The sequence below is a fragment of the Stenella coeruleoalba genome, assembly GCF_951394435.1.
Source record: "Stenella coeruleoalba genome assembly, chromosome: 8".
NCBI classification, from domain to species: domain Eukaryota; kingdom Metazoa; phylum Chordata; class Mammalia; order Artiodactyla; family Delphinidae; genus Stenella; species Stenella coeruleoalba.
Window position 1 is genome coordinate 98,979,769 of NC_137154.1, and position 19,851 is coordinate 98,999,619.

The 19,851-nt window shown below is 42.0% G+C and overlaps 1 protein-coding gene across 3 annotated transcripts in view; it reads right to left on the bottom strand.

Annotated features, from left to right (window-relative positions):
• The window catches only part of ZNF202 (zinc finger protein 202), an 82,393-nt gene that overhangs the window by 18,890 nt on the left and 43,652 nt on the right, over positions 1 to 19,851 (bottom strand). For 2 of the 3 annotated variants that reach the window (XM_079928116.1, XM_079928114.1), the window contains exon 1: positions 16 to 980. The exons of the other annotated variant lie outside the window; for it this stretch is intronic. The gene's annotated coding sequence lies outside the window, so the exon portion shown is untranslated. Of the gene's footprint in view, positions 1 to 15; positions 981 to 19,851 lie in introns of those variants that run through there. 3 annotated transcript variants of the gene reach the window in all.

Consider the following 19,851-nt stretch of genomic DNA (forward strand, 5'->3'; position numbering starts at 1 on the left):
GCCCCCAGCACTCACGGCTCCGACAGCTCCGGCGGCTCCTCCCCTGCCCCGGCTTCTCCCCAACCCACTCCCGGCCCTAGCAGCGCCGCCAGATCCGAGCCGCGCGGGGCCTGGCGGGTCGGAACACGTGGGGCCTTTGCGCCCGGAACCGGAAGCTGCCCTTCGCCCCGCCTCTTCGCCGCGCTGGGGCCTTTCTAGGCTCTTGGGAGGTTTGCTTGTTTCTCTGTGCCCCTAGCTGGTGGAGTTGCCGTATTCCCAGGGGAAGCGGGTCGGGGGGCCTCAGCTTCCGCCCGCTCGCCCGCCCCTCTCTGCATGGGTGGGGGGGCCCTCGATTAACACACGTACCTTCTGCAGGGGGGCTCCGTTCTGTTTTGGGTCTTTGTTTTAATTTTGATGCCTATATCTTGACTTGGTTTTCTTAATTTTTTTTTTTCCTTTGCATTGTCGGCGAAGCATGGTAGAAAAGAGCAGTTGTGGGTTTGAATACCGGCTCTTGTAGTCGCCGTCAGTTGTAGGGGTTCCGACAAATTCACACCTGAACCTCAGTGTCCATCTTCTGAAATGGGCGTAGTAATACCGTTACTCTGCAGGCTAAATGGTACATTGCATGTGAACTGATTGGAGCTTAGTAGAAGCTTAGTAAGAGAATAGTTATGGCATCATGGTTCTCCTGTATTTTCCTTGGGCATTTCTTTGTGTTTCTTTACTTTGAGACTATCTTCCCTGATCTCATTTGTTCATTTTTGTGTGGGCAGTGACGTTTCTGCCTGTACCTGCAATTTTCCTTCTGTTCCACTCCCTAAGTCACCACTCTCCACGTGCCATGTCAGGGCCTTCTCTTCCTGAACTATGCCTTACACATTTTATTTTCATGGGACACATTGGTGGGATCTGGTTATTGTGTTTGAACCCAAGGTATTAATCACTTTTGGTGGAGGGAGACGAATTTACAGTTCATGAGAGCCTGCTGTGCTAGATGTTTTCTCTTTGTATCTCATTTAATATTTTTAAGTATTAAGTTCATAAGTAATACATAAATTTGTTCTTCTAAACGTTTAAAACATTACAGATAAAGCTAATGACTTTTTACTAATCCTGGCTTCCTCATCTCTCTCACCAAAAGTTTCTTATGAACCTGTATTTATCTTCCAGACATTTTTCTGTACTTTTACATACAATACATATATGTATTAATAGAAAATATATAGTATTTTGTGTGTGCATACGTGTATGTGTGTGTTCCTGTTGGAGTCCTCAGTTTGCTGTTTTCTCCTAGCAAAGGGCCTTGGAGATCTGTCCACAGTACGTACAGTTCTCCCTTATTCCTTCTACTTTTCTGCGTAACATTCCACAGTCTGAATAGCCATTCGCTTAGTGATAATATATGTTGTTTACAATTGTTGTTATTATGGACAATGCTATAATAAACATACTCTGCATGCATACATGCAAATGTCACTAGGAGACAAATGCTGAGAAATGTATACGCATAATAGCTGTGTATGAGACTATTTCCCCCCATCCGTGCCATTATTTCATGTTGCCAAATTTGTATATCTTGGTCAATCTGTTGGGTAAAAGTGATGTCTTATTGTTTTACTTTACTTTTCCATAATTAATAGTGTTAAAAAGAAATAAGCCCAATGGAGCGTCATTTGCCTCCAGTACAGCAAACTAAGACTTAATCGAAGTTTCAACTCTTCCCAGAAATGTGATCTTTAAAATAATCAATCTGAAATTACTTCATCAACACTAGTGAGGTGATCTGTATGATAAAGACCCCTGCAGTTCCCTTACCCCCAAAGAAGATAGCTTGGCCCGAAAGAACGCTTTTTTTTTCTTTTGCTAATACAGCTGTCCATGTATCTGGGGAGGGGATTGGTTCCAGGACCTCAGTAAATACCAAAATCCATGGAAGCTCAATTCCCTTATATAAAATGGTGTAGTATTTACATAAAATCTATGCATATCTTCCTGTATACTTCAAATCATCTCTAGATTATTTATAACATATAATAAAATGTAAATGCTATGTAAATAGTTTTAAATACAATGTAAATGCTATGTAAATAGATGCTAGGGCACAGCAAATTCATGTTTTGCTTTTTGGAACTTTATGGAATTTTTTTTCTGAATATTTTCCATCTGCGTTGGTTGAATCCATGGACACAAAAACCACAGATATGGAGGGCCAACTGCACCCTCCTTGTGCCTATAAAAACCTTCCGTTTTGGGCTTCCCTGGTGGCACAGTGGTTAAGAATCTGCCTGGCAATGCAGGGGACACGGGTTCGATCCCAGGTCCGGGAAGATCGCACATGCCGTGGAGCAACTAAGCCCGTGTGCCACAACTACTGAGCCTGTGTGCCACAATGACTGAAGCCTGCGTGCCTAGAGCCCGTGCTCTGCAACAAGAGAAGCCACCGCAATGAGAAGCCTGCGCACCGCAACGAGGAGTGGCCCCACTCTCCACAACCAGAGAAAAGCCAGCGTGCAGCAATGAAGACCCAATGCGGCCAAAAATAAAATAAATAAATTTATTTAAAAATACCCTTCCATTTTGTACAACCCCTCAGACTGCCCTTCTATTTACTGGATGAGATGCTGCCTGATTCATGAATCATTGAATAAAGCCAATTAGATCTTCAAATTTACTTGGTTGAATTTTGTTTTTTAACAATAGTGACACTGAACATCCTTTGTATGTTTATTGGTAACTTGTAGTTTTCCTATGAGTTTGCCCATTTTTCTATTGGGTTTTTTGCTCTTTTTCTTTTTTAAAAAATTTACTTATTTATTTGTTTTTGGCTGCATTGGGTCTTCGCTGCTGCGCATGGGCTTTCTCTAGTTGTAGCGAGTGGGGGCTACTCTTCGTCGTGGTGTGCGGGCTTCTCATTGTGGTGGCTTCTCTTGTTGTGGAGCATGGGCTCTAGGCACCAGGGCTTCAGTAGTTGTGGCTTGCGGGCTCAGTAGTTATGGCTTGCGGGGTCTAGAGTGCAGGCTCAGTAGTTGTGGCGCACAGGCTTAGTTGCTCTGCGGCATGTGTGATCCTCCTGGACCAGGGCTCGAACCTGTGTCCCCTGCATTGGCAGGAGGATTCTTAACTACTGTGCCACCAGGGAAGTCCTGCTCTTTTTCTTATTGTTAGATGTTCTTTATGTATTCTAGATACTAATCATTTAGTATATATGTTGAAAATATTTTCTTCAACTCTATAGCTTATTTTCTATCTTTGTTTATAGTATTTAAAAAAATATATATTTTTTGGCAGTGCCAGGTGGCTTACAGGATCCTAATTCCCCAACCACAGACCAAACCCCAGGCCGTCGGCAGTGGAAGCGTGGAATCCCAACTGTTAGGGGAAACACTGACCAAAACCGCCCGACCTCGCCAGGCAGGACAGTAGCAACTTGCATGAATTATCTTACCACAGGAGGTCCTGGTAACAAACAGAACTGACAAGCTACCACCAACCGGAAGAATTTGGGAAAGGTTAAAAGGAGAGAGGAGATGCCAGTCCATATGTCCTACCAACCTCCCAGAATCCTTCTCACTGGAATCCATCTTGGCTGAGCAATGCGCTCACCACCAAGAAGGACCCTGAGTCTGAATGATTGGCCAGAGACAACCTGGAAAGTAGCCCATTCCCATAAAACCTGAGACTGCAAGCCACATGGCAGAGCAGTTCTCCTGGGTTCCCTTACCCTGCTGCTCTCCACCCAGGTGCCCCTTCCCCATAAAGTCTCTTGCTTTGTCAGCACTTGTGTCTCCTCAGTTCATTTCTGAGTATTGGACAAGAGCTCACTCTTGGGCCCTGGCAGGGGTCCCCCTTCCTGAAACACAACCACTGGACTGTCAGGGAATTCCCAGTATTAACATTTTAAATTTGATACTGTCGACCAAAAAAAATATTCACAGTCTAAAAGCTGAAAGTTATGTTTATTTGGCGGAAATATTTAGGACTTCCGGCCCAGGAGGCAGCATCTCAAGAAACCCTTAGAGAACTGCTCCAAGGAGGCGAGGTGGGGAGCCAGGGTATATAGGAATTTTGCAGCAAAGGGCAGGTAGTCTGAACTTCAAAAGATTATTGTTAATTAAAGAAAACCACATCGTTCAAGTTAAGGAATTTAGCGCTTTTCTCTGTATGGGAAGAGGCAAGAGACTGGGCTCACTGAAATCATTCCTTTGATGGGTACCTCAGCTATCTGGGGCCAGTATCCCATGTTTTCATATCCTGAGTGTCCTCAGGGCTCACTGCAGGGAGTGGCTGCAGTCTGAGGGCCGCTGGATGGCAGGTATTCATTGTTTCCTTCCTGAGTTCCCTCAGGGCTCACCAGTTCACTGCAGGTGGTGGCTACAATCGCTGATGACAGTGACATCCTTTGTTTACTGATATGGCAGGAAATATTCCATTTCTCAATACACACTTTCTCTTAGTGGCTTTGAATTTTGTGTCTTATTTAAGAACATCTTTTCTACACAAAAGTCATCAGGGCTTCCTCCTATTTTTTTTTTTTTTCTATTTTTTTTGTTCTTTGTACAGTATTTTTGTGGATGGTATAAATCGGGAATTCTAATCTAATATTATCTATGGTAATTAAATTCCTCTTTCAAGACGTGGAGTATGGGATATTTACAGAATAGAACTACAGAGGATATTATCCATGCATGATGTAACATGTTCTGTCGGTCCAGTTATCTGGTCCCTCATATTGTAATGGCGCAGGACATTATGGAGCCTTGGCCGGGACAGAACCCTTCCCCCAGGTCCTGTGCTTTAGCTCCACTCTGAAGTACCTAGATAACAATATCTGATGCACTGATATTGTTACATTTACTGAGTTGTTTTACAGATGCTAAAACCCCCATTAAATGGAAGAAGTTAGCTACTTGATGACCAAGAGCACATAGCCCCGGGACCTACTGGAATAAGACGATGCTAACCCCTGTTAACTAACTTCCCCTGGAGCTAACTTTTCATGTGGTGTGTGTGTATGATATGAAGGAGTTTGGAAGGAAAGAAATTTAAATAATTTACATTATAAATCATGATTTAATTTCTACAGAGGAGAAGTACAGTGTGCTGTGAGAGCTTATAACTAAAGGTCCTGTAAAGCAGATAGGGTAGGGGGTCCCTGGAGGAAGAAAACTAGACATAACATAAGAGAAGTCATTTTATTTTATTATTATTATTTTGGCTGTGCCGCGCATCTAGCCAGATCTTAGTTCCCTGACCAGGGACTGAACTCGGGCCCTCCACAGTGAGAGTTGAATCCTAAACCTTGACCGCCAGGGAATTCCCGAGAAGTCATTTTAGGCCTAAACCACTTTGTGATCTAAGCCTGACCACAATGCCTGCCCTTGCAAAAGAATAGATCTCAGTAATAATGATTTTAAGGGAACAAAAGAAGGTAAAAACAAACAGCTATTACCAGGCCAGGGTAAGCATATCAGAGACAATGTATCAGCTGTAAAGACTCCCAGTTCTGTTTCAAAGGTAAATATCAGCCCGAAGCACATTCTTGAGCTGTTTTGCAGAATTCAAACCCCCTGGAGCACTCAACCACCAGATTAACTGGAACCTAAGGAATGGCGCTGACCTTTGCTGACCTTTTCTGACTTTGATCACCTAGAGCCTGGACTCTGTCAACCTTTGCCCCAATTCTATGCTGAATTCTTCTCTGCTCAAGCCCCTTCATGAATATGCATACACGGTCCAAACCCCTTCATAAGTATGCATTCACCTTCCAAGCCTCTTCATGAATATGCATGAACCCTTAGCTTAAACCTCCCCCAATTTTGCTGTTCAGGGAGATACTGCTTTGGGAAAGATCCCCAGTGTTCTCCTTGTTTGCTGCGAGTAATCAATCCTTCCTGCTTCTAATCTTTGGTTTCGTTCTGTCTTTTGACGCGACACCCACCAAGAGGCAAACCCAGTCCTGGTGGAAGTGCTGGTAGAGAGGGTTAGGGGAAGTTTCCTTGAGTAGTGACCTTTGAGCAGAGCTCTGAAGAATGACCAGGCAGGCTGAGATTGGGGGTGGGGTGGGAGGTAGGGTGAGTAAGAGAGAATACTTGAAGTGATGGGAAATAGTGTGTGTGCAAGGGCCCTGAGGCAGGAAGGAAGGAGTTCGGGGTATTGGAGAAACTGAAAGAAGAATAGTGTGTCTGGGGCCAAACAGTAATAGAGAAATGTGTGAGGTGGGCCTCGTATTGTGGACAGGGATCAGATCTGATAGACCAATGGTCTTATAGACCAAAATTAACTGCTAAAGGTGATGGGCAGTCATAGAAGGGTTATAATTAATTAATTGACATATTTTCATAAGTTTCTTCTGGCCACTGAGGAGAATGAAGGGGTCCAAGAGCGCATGTGGAGAGGTAATTTAGGAAGCTCTATTATTGTAAGTTGTATTGGGAGCAAAATTTGCCACCCCCAAAATGTGACTTTCTGGCATGAGGAGACTTCAGGCTGATGATTTTTAAGAAACAGAGAACTCAAGAAGTCTTTCTCTTTATCTCCCCCTTAGCTGCCTAAAGAATTTAGATAAAGGGCCTGTGGGGTTCCAGGGCACAGAGGGCTTTTTTTGTCCCCTGTTTCTTGTAGGCCAGACTCCAGCCTCCATGACCTTCCCTGAGTTCCAAGATTAAAGGCAAGATTAAAGGGACCAGAGAAACATCAAGATTAGGAGACCTGACCACCTGAGATGAGATTAAGGGAGGGCAGGCCCTGTGCACACCTGATCTTATGGTCAGCCCCACCCTGGAACTGTTGTTATAAAACCCTCATCAGATCCTCCTGGGTCGGGAGACATAATTTTTCAGGGCAGTAGCCTGCTGTGGCCCCCTTTGCCTGGCAAAGCAATAAAGCTATCCTTTTCTACTTCACCCAAAACTCTTGTCTCCGAGATTCAATCCAGCACCAGGGCAGAGAAGCCAAGCTTTTGGCATCATTTCCAGAATAGAGCTATCACCAGAAATGTCTGCAAAGATTATGGGCTAGGTATGGTGGGGAAAGCTGGCAGGGCCTAGAGATCGGAGCCCACTCTGGGTCCCATTGTCTCTGCTTGGCCCACAAACATTTGTTTACTAAACATTTGCTTTTCCATCTCCTTGTGAGTTGCCTTCTTCCCCTTTGAGGTCCCAAACCACTACCCCCAACCTCTTTTGTCTTTAGCTAAAGATGATTTTTAAGGTATGGGCTTTGGCCTTTTTGGCAAGTTACTCGGTTTTCCTGGGTCTCTCCCATATTATTAAACTTTTGTTTGATTTTCTCCTTTTAATCTGTCTCATGTCAATTTGTTTCTTAGACCAGCCAGAAGAACCTAGAAGGGCAGAAGAAAATCACTTCCTCCCCAACAAGGTTAAGGGCTTGGACTAAAGCCTCAGTGTGGAGACGAGGAGGTTATTTCTTTAATAATATTTGATGGAGAGCAAAAAACTAACTTTTAGGAAAACAGCTGCTTCTGCACGTAGGATAGAGAGAGATTATTTTCCAAAAAATCAAAGAATGAGTTCAGCTGTCTTCCTCTTGGAGTTTTACTTACTTAGTTGTTCAGTCCAAGACTAGCTGAATACCAAGTACACAAAGTGGATGGCTCTGAAAGAGCTATATATATAGTTGGAGTCATTTAAACTTGCAAGGAGCAATTTTAATTCACAGCATGGTGAACCAATTTTTCAGGCACTAGATACTTTGGTAAATACATAATTATCTCCAAATTCTTCTGTAGTATACTTCAGATTTTGTCTTCGATTTTTAAAATTTTATTTCTAAGTTAGTTGGGTATTGTGAATACCTGATAAAAACAGATGAATTTAGAGATACACCTCAAGGAAGAGAGCAGGGAATCTTCAGTCTAAGGCACATTGAGAAAAGTGGTCTGTGGCCAGATAAGCTTGGGAAAGGCATATACTCTGTCCTCCTCTTGGGGTTTTGTAGTGCATATGAGGATCATTAGAACTGAAAAAGTCAAGTTGAATTTATTGCTTGACAAGTAAGAGAGAGCTGTATCACTCAAATGTGACTTCTGTCTTTCTGAGTGTATGGTCAGGCCACTCAAGATGGCTGTTCTCTTGCTCTCTGTGCACTCCCTGCCCGACCAGTGCCTGCCTCATCTATATCTTATGCACAAGACTGACCTTCCCACTTGCCCCAAGCCCCCGCTAGTGCTTGTTCTTATCAAAGTGGCAGTGAGGGGCGTGCCCCTCTGCTGGTTTCCCTGGTAACTAATGAGTCCACCCGACATCACTTTCTCTGTAACTGGTAATTTCCCCTTCTCCTCCGGGAACGAAGACTGCCACCATGTCCTGCCCACCTCTCTGCACACTGTGGGGTGTCCCTCTAGGACCTTGTTTCAGATGTGTAAGATTCTCCCATCCATTAAACCACTGATGTCTCTGTTGCTGACTCTGGGCTCTTTGGTTGTTCTTAAAGCTAGGCAAGTGCAGGCCTTGTAGGCCTGTGGGGTGCAACCCAACACAGAGTTAAAAAGGGACAGGCTAGATCTAGGATAAGGAGACGTTTTGCACAAATAATGCATGGTAATGAAGCCATCATTTAATTGGTTAAGAAGAGGATTGCAAAGTCTCCTTTGGGAATGTTTGTAGCTCTGATTTACATCAGTAATTATGGATACAGTTCCTTTTTTTTTTTTAATTTAGTGAGAAGACTGGCATTTCTCTCCATATGTTACAATTCTCTTTACTTTTTAAATTTATTTTATTTTATTTTTATCTATTTTTTTGGCTGCGTTGGGTCTCTGTTGCTGCGCACCGGCTTTCTCTAGTTATCGTGAGCAGGGGCTACTCTTTGTTGCAGTGCGTGGGCCTCTCATTGCTTCTCTTGTTGTGGCACACGGGCTTCAGTAGTTGTGGCTCATGGGCTCAGTAGTTGTGGCTCGCGGGCTCTAGAACGCAGGCTCAGTAGTTGTGGCACACGGGCCTAGTTGCTCCGCGGCATGTGGGATGTCTTTTATTCTTAAGGGGAGAACCTCAGTTTTTCTTAACTTATTCTTTCTTTTGTGTAAAGCTACTCAGTCCCAGTACTGACCAGAATATATTCAATTAGATATCCTGTTTAAATAAGAATTCTTTTGATCCATGTGTGGAATAAAATAATAAAACCCTACTGAACTCATCTATATGTTTTGATCAGGCCATCCTCTTGTTATATAGTATTCAGCAAACTTCTTATCTATCTTGTAGTATTTGGATATTTAAATCAGACTGCTAGAGCATATATCATGATGTAATTTAGGTCTGAGAGCTGTAATGGGAAACAAAGCCCATTCATAATAGAATATTTATAGATATAGTTGGAAGCTGAGGTGGTCCTTGAATGACGTGAATTACAGGAAATCACTCCATAAACTCTGAGAGAAAAATCACCACGTGTGATTGGTAGAAATCTGGTAAGGTAGGGTTGGTTTATCAGCAGGACAGATACAGTGATGTTCCAGGTACAGGATAAAGTGACGCCTGTGCACTGTCCTGACCCAGCCATCTTTCCCTTGCCCCCCTCATGTTCTCTTCTTGTATGCTTGTGCGCTTGGGGAATGAGAGGACCAGGATTAAATGGAGAACTTTATTATGAAGGAACCAAATAGCCATAGGAACTGTTACTAGGAATTGTTGGGGAAGGAAAATGTTCCTCCTACCCTTCTAGGTTCTTTGACTGGTCTAATAATCAAATTGACATAAGAGAGATTAACAGGAAAGAAACAACCAGTAGTTTAATAACATGTATACCTTCCGTATACATGGGAGAGACCCAGGACATTGAGTAACTCACCAAAATGGCCAAAGCCGCTGAAACTGTGCAACCCAGATTGGGACTTGAACCCAAGGTCTTTTAATTGAGATCACACACCTGGTCTCAGGACTTAATGAAGCTCAGGTTCTTGATGTCTCACTGCAGAAAGAATTCAGTGAGAGACAAAGTGATAGGTAAGAAATAGATTCATTTAGAGAGAAACACACTCCACAGACAGAGTGTGGGCCATCTCAGAAGGCAAGAGGTCCCGAAATATGGAGTGGTTAGTTTTTACCGGCTGGGTAATTTCATAGGCTAATGAGTGGGAGGATTATTCCAACTATTTCAGGGAAGGGGCGGGGATTTCCAGGAACTGGGCCACCGGCCACTTTTTGACCTTTTAGGGTTGGCTTCAGAACTGTCATGGCACCTATGGATATGTCATTTAGCATGCTGATGTATTACAATATGTGTATAATGAGGTTCAAGGTCTACTGGAAGTCCAATCTTCCACCATATTGGACTTAGTTGGTTTTAACCAGTTTTTGTCATGTCCTATGGCTATGTCATTCCTTTAAAGATTGTGCCCTGCCCCCTTCCCTCCTGTTTCACCACCACCTAAAACACCATCTTCAGCTAAAGACAAAAGTTGTTGGGATTGGGTGGAGCCAGTTAAGGGAGGTTACCAGGAAAAGCAGAGTAAAGGAGGGTAAAGTTGTTACACAAATTTAAGTTCTTGCCTTCTGCATTGATAGAGTTTCTAGAGAGAAGGTCATCCTCCCTCTTCCTGGTACAGGGATGGAGACCCTTCCAAATGAACATTTCCCTTACACATGTAAATGTCTCTTACAAAAGGGTAACTTCTACTTAGTTTTCAGAGCTTCTCCCATATCTGCACTTTCTTTAAAATAATCAGCCTAAAATAATCCTTATGCCAAAGAGACATAGAGTAAGTCCCTACATATGAACCTTCAAGTTCTGAACTTTCAAAGATGCAAACATGCACTCGCATGTCCAATCACGTAACTTAGTTCACGTGTCTGGCGTACATTGTCACATGCGTGCACCCTCTATACAAGTGATTGTGCTTTTGTGTACTTTACTGTACAGTACTGTGTAGAGTACAGTAATACAGTATCTTTATTTCAAGCGCAGGATGTCCTAAAGCAAGTGTAAAAGCAGTGGCGATGTAGCTGGTACTGCTAAGAAGTGCCAAGGGATAACGATGGAAACAAAAGTGAAAATAATTGAGAAAGTGGAGCGAGGCGAAAAGGTGGAATTGGAGGCCCAGAGAAAGGATGAAGAGAGACAAGAGGAAGAAGAAGTAACTGAAGAATCTGATTTTGGACACACACAGCAGTGAGCAGTAGCTTGCAGTAAACAACAGCAGGGAGCAGTAGCTGGAAGCGAGACCTTAGTTCCCTGACTGGGAATCGAACCCTGGTCACCTGGGTGTAAACCAGGAGTTCTAACCACTAGACACGAAGGCCAGAGGCTAAAGCCTACATCCCCAGTCCTTGCCTGCCTTGACAAGAAAATTCTGACAAGGAGGTGGAAGGTAAAGAGAAAAGTAAAGCATTTATTGGAAAAGCAGAGTACGTGCAGAGAGACGCATGGGCGAACTCTGCGAGAGAGCTGTGAGAGTGGTGCCTTTGGAAAGCTTAAAGCATTTGTAAGGGGACAGCTTTCTGGGTCTTTGTCTTCCCTCTGGCCAATCGTCTTGTTTTGCCTCCCTTGCTAATTTGTCTCAGGACCCTCCCCTAAGTGTGCACACACCCCTCAGCCAAGATGGATTTTAGTGCAAGGGCGTCTGGGAGGAAAGTAGCAAGACTTATCGTGGCCTGGTGTCCCCTGCCTTTTGACCCCCAAGTAGCCATTCTGCACATGTGCAGTGTCTCCCTTGCCCCAAGGAGGGGGAATATGTGATCTCTTGGTCCTTTACTCCTACAGGGTTTAGCCCCTCTCTGTTCCTACCATGACTGTTATCTTAAGGTGTCCACAGGAGACAAAGCATGGCTATTTACCCTGTTTCTGTTGTTATTTCTATTTCAAAGAGCAAACAGGAGGCTGACTGTAAATGCCTAACCTGGAGCCCACCTATCTCCTGTCTCAGGAAATGCAAACAGGAGGCTAGTTGTAAGTGTCCGGTCTGAAGTCCACCTTTTTCCTGCCCCATGAAATGTGAATGGGAGGCCAGTTGTAAATGCCTGACCTGCAGCCCGCCCATCTCCTGTCTCCAACCGAAGAGATTCATGATGCAGGAAATGGCAAGGGGATTTTCTTTATTTGAGGAGGCACTGTTAGTTTCTGAGGCACAGGACCTGAACATAGCACAGTACCTGAAGGTTGCAGCAGCCGTTCAGAACGTTATCCAGTGTTACCGTGTCATCTATGATGAGAAAAAAAGAGCTACTACCCAGACATCCCTGGATCGTTTTTTCAAGAGGGTAGATAGAATTGAATCCAGCAAGGAACCAGAACCTGTGCCATCACTGTCAGGCATGAGTGACATTGCAGCTTGTCCTCCATCTCCTATTGCTGACGATCCTTCAGCTCTACCATCTCCCACCTCCTCTCCCTCCTCCAGTTAGTAACGCTTCTTGCCTCTTCACTCAATGCCAACCCCTGTATGCCAGCTGTTGTACTGTACTACTGTACTTTTCAAGGTACTGTACTGTAAGATTAAAAATGTTTATTTTTTGTGTTTGTTTGTTATGTACTATTTGTGTGAAAAGTGTTTTAAACCTATTACAGTACAGTACTATGTAGCCGATTGTGTTAGTTGGGTACCTAGGCTAACTTTGTTGGACTTACGAACAAATTGGACTTACGAAGATGCTCTTGGAACAGAACTCGTTTGTATGTTGGGGACTTACTATATTTTGGGGCGATAAATTCTGCTCCCCTACAGAATACTCTCCAGGCTGACTCACCTGGGTGTCATGATCTGAGAGAAAAGGACTAGAGGTTTTTCTAGCAAGCACTGGAATATGTGGTGTGAGGACAAATACAAATATAAGAGGCTAATTTTCCCTGTCGAAAATAAGGAAAGAGACTTCTTTCTTCTCCCTTTTCTTGGAGCACAGACTTTAGAACACTTCTAATTGTAACATTTTTCTTTGTCTCATTGAAATGTATATACATTTTTTAGAAGCTAAGTAAGCCTCTTGCCAGCTTTCTGACCCAGAACTGTCTTTCTCAAGGACCTGGGAGCCATCCCTTTGAAATGTAAACTGCAAAGGAGATAGAGCTCTCTCTCACAGTTTCTGTGGGAGGGTAGAAGCCTAACTTACTTGGGTGTTTTCCTCCAAGTTGCAAAACTCTCTCCTGTCATAAAGATATGAGAAGTTTGTTTTTCCTCTGGATAAATCCAATTAGCGAACACAGATGGTCACTCCAATTACCAGATGAATCTAGGATGAACTGTGTCTTACAAATTGTGCTATCCAATCCTCTTACTTGGAGACTAGTTATTGTTTATCTTGAAAATATGTATGTAACGGATTTTGTTTGCTTGGTTATATGAAAGGTTGAGGTTTCTTTCTGTTTTAGCAAACTCGCAGCGGGCTGCCTGTGATACGCATCATATTCTGGTTTAATGCTTACTTAATAATAAAAGTATTTTCTTTCTCTACTGCCTTTGTGGAGAGGTTTTCTGGGTTGGGAAATTTTGTTTTTAATTATATTTCCCCAACAATGGATAATGGAGGAGAGGCAAGATTTAAAATGTTCAGAGCCAGAAACAAGAGCAAGAGAGAGTCTGTGAAAAATTCTTCCCATAATTGGTCACATGAAACTATAAGCAGACAGTATCAATGATGTCTACTCAAGGCAGAAATTCTCTACCATCAGGCGTATTCTCTGCAATGCAGCATACACTATCACAAAGGCACTGTAGCAGTTTATCTTAAATTTGACAGAAGCATATACATTTATGCATTACAAATAATATGTTGTGAAGCTAAAAGTGACTTCTTTAAAACATAAATAAATTAAAAATACATTTCAGTTAACCGTGTTAGAGGAAATCTAAAGGTATACATGTTATGTTTTTCTTAAAGATGGCCTCCCTCTATGTGTTTTAGCTACCACAAGTCTGGGTCCATCATGCAAACACCGAAAAGATTAAACCATCATCTCCCAGGAAGATGACTCATGTTAGAGTTTCCTCTGAATGGGCAACCATCACTAAGAAAAAAATCTTGGTTTTTCCTAGCTCTCAAAACATGAAATGCCATCTTTTGTTTCAGAACTCAAGTGCCTCAGAATGGCTGGTGAAATTTCTGGGCTTTGAAAATAATTACTAGGTACAAAAGTGAGAAGTGGTGTACAGAATCAGAAAGGAGTTAGAAAATTTCCCAGTGCCCTTTTAAAAGTCAGATCAAGTCTTCACTACATTTACAGATTCAGAGTGTTATTCTGATGTGTCAGTTTTCTGCTCTGCAATGGTTTCAAGCTGAGATTACAAATTTAAGCACAAAATTTGTAGAGGACCCAAATCTGATGGAAGTATGCATTTCTCAAAGTTAAAAATAAAGATTTTTTAAAATTATACATTTTTTAAAATAAAATAAAAAATAAAGGTAATGATAATCAAAGTGAAGCAACCTAAGAGTCCATTGACAGATGAATGAATAAAGATGTGGTGTATATACACACACACACACACACACACACACACACACACACACAATGGAATATTACTCAGCCATAAAAAAGAAATAATGCCATTTGCAGCAACATGGATGCACCTAGAGACTTTCATACTAAGTGAACTAAGTCAGACAGAGAAAGACAAATATCATGTGACATCACTTACATGTGGAATCTAAAAATATGATACAAATGAACTTATTTACAAAACAGAAACAGACTCATGGACATAGAAAACAAACTTATGGTTACCAAAGAAGGAAGTGGGGGAGGGATAAATTAGGGGCTTGGGTTTAAAATACACACACTGCTATATATAAAATAGATAATCAACAAGGACCTACTGTATAGCACAGGGAACTGTACTGAATATCTTGTAATGGCCTGTAATGGAAAAGAATCTGAAGAGGAATATATATGTATGAGTATGTATAGCTGAATCACTTTGCTGTGCACCTGAAACTAAAACAACATTGTAAATCAACTATATTTCAGTAAAAAATTAAAAAAATGATAATCAAAGCAAACATTTGCATAGTGCTCTTACTGTATGCCAGGTACTATTCTAAGTGCTTTTTACAAGCATTAAGTTCTTGTAATCTTTACAACAAGCCTGTGTGTTAATGTTACTATTATTATTTCATTTTATATTGTAGATGAAGAAAGTGAGACACATAACAGTGAAGTAACTTGGTCCTACAACTAGTAAATGACAGATTTCAACCCAGAAAACATAGTTTCAGCATAGTTTGAAACCCATAGTTTGGGTTTGAGAAAACAGCATTTCTGGAGGAAGAGGAGGCATTTCTAGATTAAGAGGTACAAAAGGAACTGCAAAATGGTGTTATGAAATAGAAGGAAATGTTAGGTTCAAATCTATTCCTGGCTTCCTCATGTCCCTTTGCCAGAGCTAGATGACCCTCTTTAGATGCCGTTCTTCATCTCATTCCCATGATCAAACCTGACCTGCAGCAGGAGAGTGGTCAGCTCCTAACATTGAAGTGGTTCAGTTCCTAGTCTCAGTGAGTTCTGAAGACTGAGCTTTGCCTGCATCCTGAGGCCCACATGTTTTCTTCGTTCCTCAGCCTCCCCCCAACCCCAACTTGAATCTGTAGTAACTGGGCTTCTCCAGGATCCCCTCTCAGGGTTGGAGTCTTGTTCCGACACCATCCTGGTAGCTGGAATCTTTACTGCTGGTTGATGATCAATTTGGATGCTGAGCGCCTACCTGCTTGGCTCCTGAGTATCATCTGCCCCAGATTCTCTGTTATGGTCTATTCTCATCTCTTGGAGTCCTCTGAAGTTTTATCTTATTCCATCTGTTATTCTTCCAATGGCTATGTTAATTGCCAACTTCAGATTCTCCCCAGCTATCTTCTCTGCTGTAAATAACCACGAATCACTACTATTTCTTGGAGTCTGGCAGAAAAGGTAAATAAGATGAATAGGAGCTAGCACATATGTAGTAAAATAGCTTGGGATCACAATAGACTGTATGAAACAGACAAAACGTTCATAGCACTTGTATAGTGCTTTTAATTTCCCAAGTGACATAGCTCTAGTTAATTTCACAACAACTTTGTGAGGGAAACAAGGTCCTAAGTGCATATTTCTATAAGACAGAAATCTAATGTAATTCTAGGATATGTAAACATTAGGAACAAATGAGCTCTTTGCAGTTTTTGCACTGAATCATCACTTCTTGTGGTTTTGACTGTCCTGTGCTATAAGTTAGGCACAGGTGATCAAATTCAGGGTAAATGGTAGGAATCAGCATCTATAAGCCTATAATGGTTGAGGATACCACTGTTTTCTACTGTAGAAAGACACCCAGGAATTGCCTTGCATGAAGTCAGACAATGAAATGTTCTGATCAGAAGTTTAGCAGTAGCAAGGTAGTCACCTGTCCAAAATCATCTACCTCTGTTATCTACCTGAAAATCTACCATTGCAGAGTAATTATTTTTGGCCTTAGATTATTCTGTCTCCTATAATTCTCCTTTAAATTCAAACATCCAAATTAGTAGGGTAACACAAAGTTATTCCTGCAGATACATCAATGAGCATGTTATCAGTTAGCTAAGGAAACTGGACAGGTGGAGTTGATGTCAGTAGAGGGTGAGCCAGGAGCAGTGACAGGGATTCAAAAGTGATAGAGACACTGATGCCATATTGCTATTACATAAGTAAGTAAATTGGACTTCAGCCCTAACTTCCTAGAAAACCAAGGTCCAAGCAGGTAAACTTCTTTCCTTTTATAAAGCCTCAGACCCAATGTTTAACCATTATAATATTGTGAACTAAAATACTGCCGGCCATATCAGTAAACAAAGGATGTTGCAGCCATCAAACCACCACGTTACAGCCACCCCAGATGGTGAGCCCTGAGGAAACTCAGGATAGAAACAGAACGCCCAGGGACTTCCCTGGTGGTACAGTGTTTAGGAGTCTGCCTGCGAATGCAGGGGACATGGGTTCGATCCCTGGTCCGGGAAGATCCCACATGCCATGGAGCAACTAAGTCCGTGCGCCACAGCTACTGAAGCCCGTGCACCTAGAGCCTGTGCTCTGCAACAAGAGAAGCCACCGCAGTAAGAAGCCCGTGCACCACAACAAAGAGTAACCCCCGCTCGCCACAGCTAGAGAAAGCCTGGGTGCAACAAAGAAGACCCAACGCAGCCAAAAATAAATAAATAAACTACAATGAGATATCATCTCACACCGGTCAGAATGGCCATCATCAAAAAATCTACAAACAATAAATGCTGGAGAGGGTGTGGAGAAAAGGGAACACTCTTGCACTGTTGGTGGGAATGTAAATTGATACAGCCACTATGGAGAACTGTATGGAGGTTCCTTAAAAAACTACAAATAGAACTACCATACGACCCAGCAATCCCACTACTGGGCATATACCCTGAGAAAACCATAATTCAAAAAGAGTCATGTACCACAATGTTCATTGCAGCTCTATTTACAATAGCCAGGATGTGGAAGCAACCTAAATGTCCATCAACAGATGAATGGATAAAGAAGATGTGGCACATATATACAATGGAATATTACTCAGCCATAAAAAGAAACGAAATTGAGTTATTTGTAGTGAGGTGGATGGACCTAGAGTCTGTCATACAGAGTATGACAGAAAGAGAAAAAAGTAAGTCAAAAAGAGAAAAACAAATACTGTATGCTAACACATATATACGGAATCTAAGAAAAAAAAAAAAGAAAAAGGTCATGAAGTACCTAGGGGTAAGACAGGAATAAAGACACAGACCTACTAGAGAATGGACTTGAGGATATGGGGAGGGGGAAGGGTAAGCTGTGACAAAGTGAGAGAGTGGCATGGACATATATACACTACCAAACGTAAAATAGATAGCTAGTGGGAAGCAGCCGCATAGCACAGGGAGATCAGCTCGGTGCTTTGTGACCACCTAGAGGGGTGGGATAGGGAGGGTGGGAGGGAGGGGGATGCAAGAGGGAAGAGATATGGGAACATATGTATATGTATAACTGATTCACTTTGTCATAAAGCAGAAACTAACACACTATTATTGTAAAGCAATTATATTCCAATAAAGATGTTAAAAAAATTAATTAATTAATTAATTTTTTAAAAAAGAAAAGAAACAGGATGCCCACCATCTAGCCGTCAACTGCTGCAGCCAACCGGGTGGTGCACCTTGAGGAGATTCAGGATGAAAAGGAACAGGATGCTAGCCTCAGATAGCTGAGCTGCGTATCAAAGGAATCATGTCAGTGAGCCCAGACTCTCGCATCTTCCCATACATAGAAAAGTGCTAAATTCCTGAAATTGAGATGTCTGGTTTTCTTTAATTAACAGTAATCTTTTGATGGTCTGACTACCTGGTCTTTTGTTACAAAAACTCCTATACATCCTGTCTCCCCCCTTGCCTCTTCAGAACAGTTTCTCAGCGTTATCTGAGATGCTGTGTCCCAGGCTTGAAGTCCTCAGAATGTCCACTGAATAAAACATACCTCTTAACTTTTAGGCTGTGTAATTTTTTTCAGTTGACAATATCAATTTTCTTAAAAATGTAAAGTTTATTTTTACTTCATCACTTAGCTTTGGTACATGATATTCACCCCGCTTGAAATGTCCTCCTTCCTCTTTATCAAGCCCTATCTCACCCCAAAGTGAAGAGTCTACAAACATGAAGATTCTATTCAATAATCATTTCCTTCACAAATTCCCCCCAATACACTATTTGTTCTTTAGTCTTCATGACTTAGGAAAAAGGCATAAAGATCTTCTCAGCCAAGTATTCCATGTGATTACAATCCTGGATAAACAGGACCAAAGTAATAGTCACTAAAAGCAAACTTTCTTTGGTTTAATAAATATCTGCTCTACAAGAACTCAAGCCCCCCTCACATTTCTTCCAAATAGTTTTCAGGCAAATAAATCCCTGACTTCACCATCCCTTCCAGGTCTCAAGATATGACAGAACAAGCCTGAATTCTAAGAGGACACATGAAGTTAGTTCAAGTTAAGCATTCAGAGTCATCTCAAAAAATAAAATAAGATTAAGAAAAGTCCAGATGACTGGGGGATGTATGGAGGTGGAAATATATGGAATCATAAGGAAAAATTCTTACTGCAGAAGAACCAACTTGAGGAATTCCCTGGTGGTCCAGTGTTAGGACTCTGTGCTTCCATTGCAGGGGGCATGGGTTCGATCCCTTGTTGGGGAACTAGGATCCTGCAAGCTGTGCAGTGTGGCCAAAACCAAAACAAAACAAAAAAAACAAAAAAAAAATATTCCTCATACCTTTAATTACAGTGCCTCCCCATAAGGCTCTACATTCAAGATGCAAAGTCACTGTTGGCTGTCTAATTCACTCAGACACTTATTGGGATTACACTCTCTAATGGACTTGAACCTAAAAGGAACCACTCAGTAAAAAATTAAAATAATTTGTCTCTGGGTGAGAGAAGTTAAGTGCTTTTATATGTCTTTTCAATTTTACAATTATTTTTGTGATGACCATGCATTAATTTATACTTAGAAAAAAAAGTTGTAAAAGGAAAAAAACGGTATGCCTTATTATGAAAATTGGCAAAAACATTGAAAGAAAGGAATCATGAAATTTCAGGGAGGTAAAGAGGGCCTTGAGGAAAGTGGAGAGGAGTGAAAACTGTTGGGAGAGGATGTTTTGGGTGGATTTCTGTTCTGGCAGGAGAGGAATCACATACTGAGAACTTGGCAAGAAGAACCTTCAGCTCTAGAAACTCCTGGGAATAGTTCCCCAACAGCTGCAGGCAGGCCTGCCTTAGCCAAGCTTGTCCGAGCTTACCCTGCAGCTGCAGACTTACAGGGTGATGAGGCTCTGGAAGCCCATTTTTTTTCAAATCTTCATCTTCAGGTCTTGCTTTAAGAGACCATACAAGATGTGCTTGGGTTGGATTTCCCAGGAAATAAA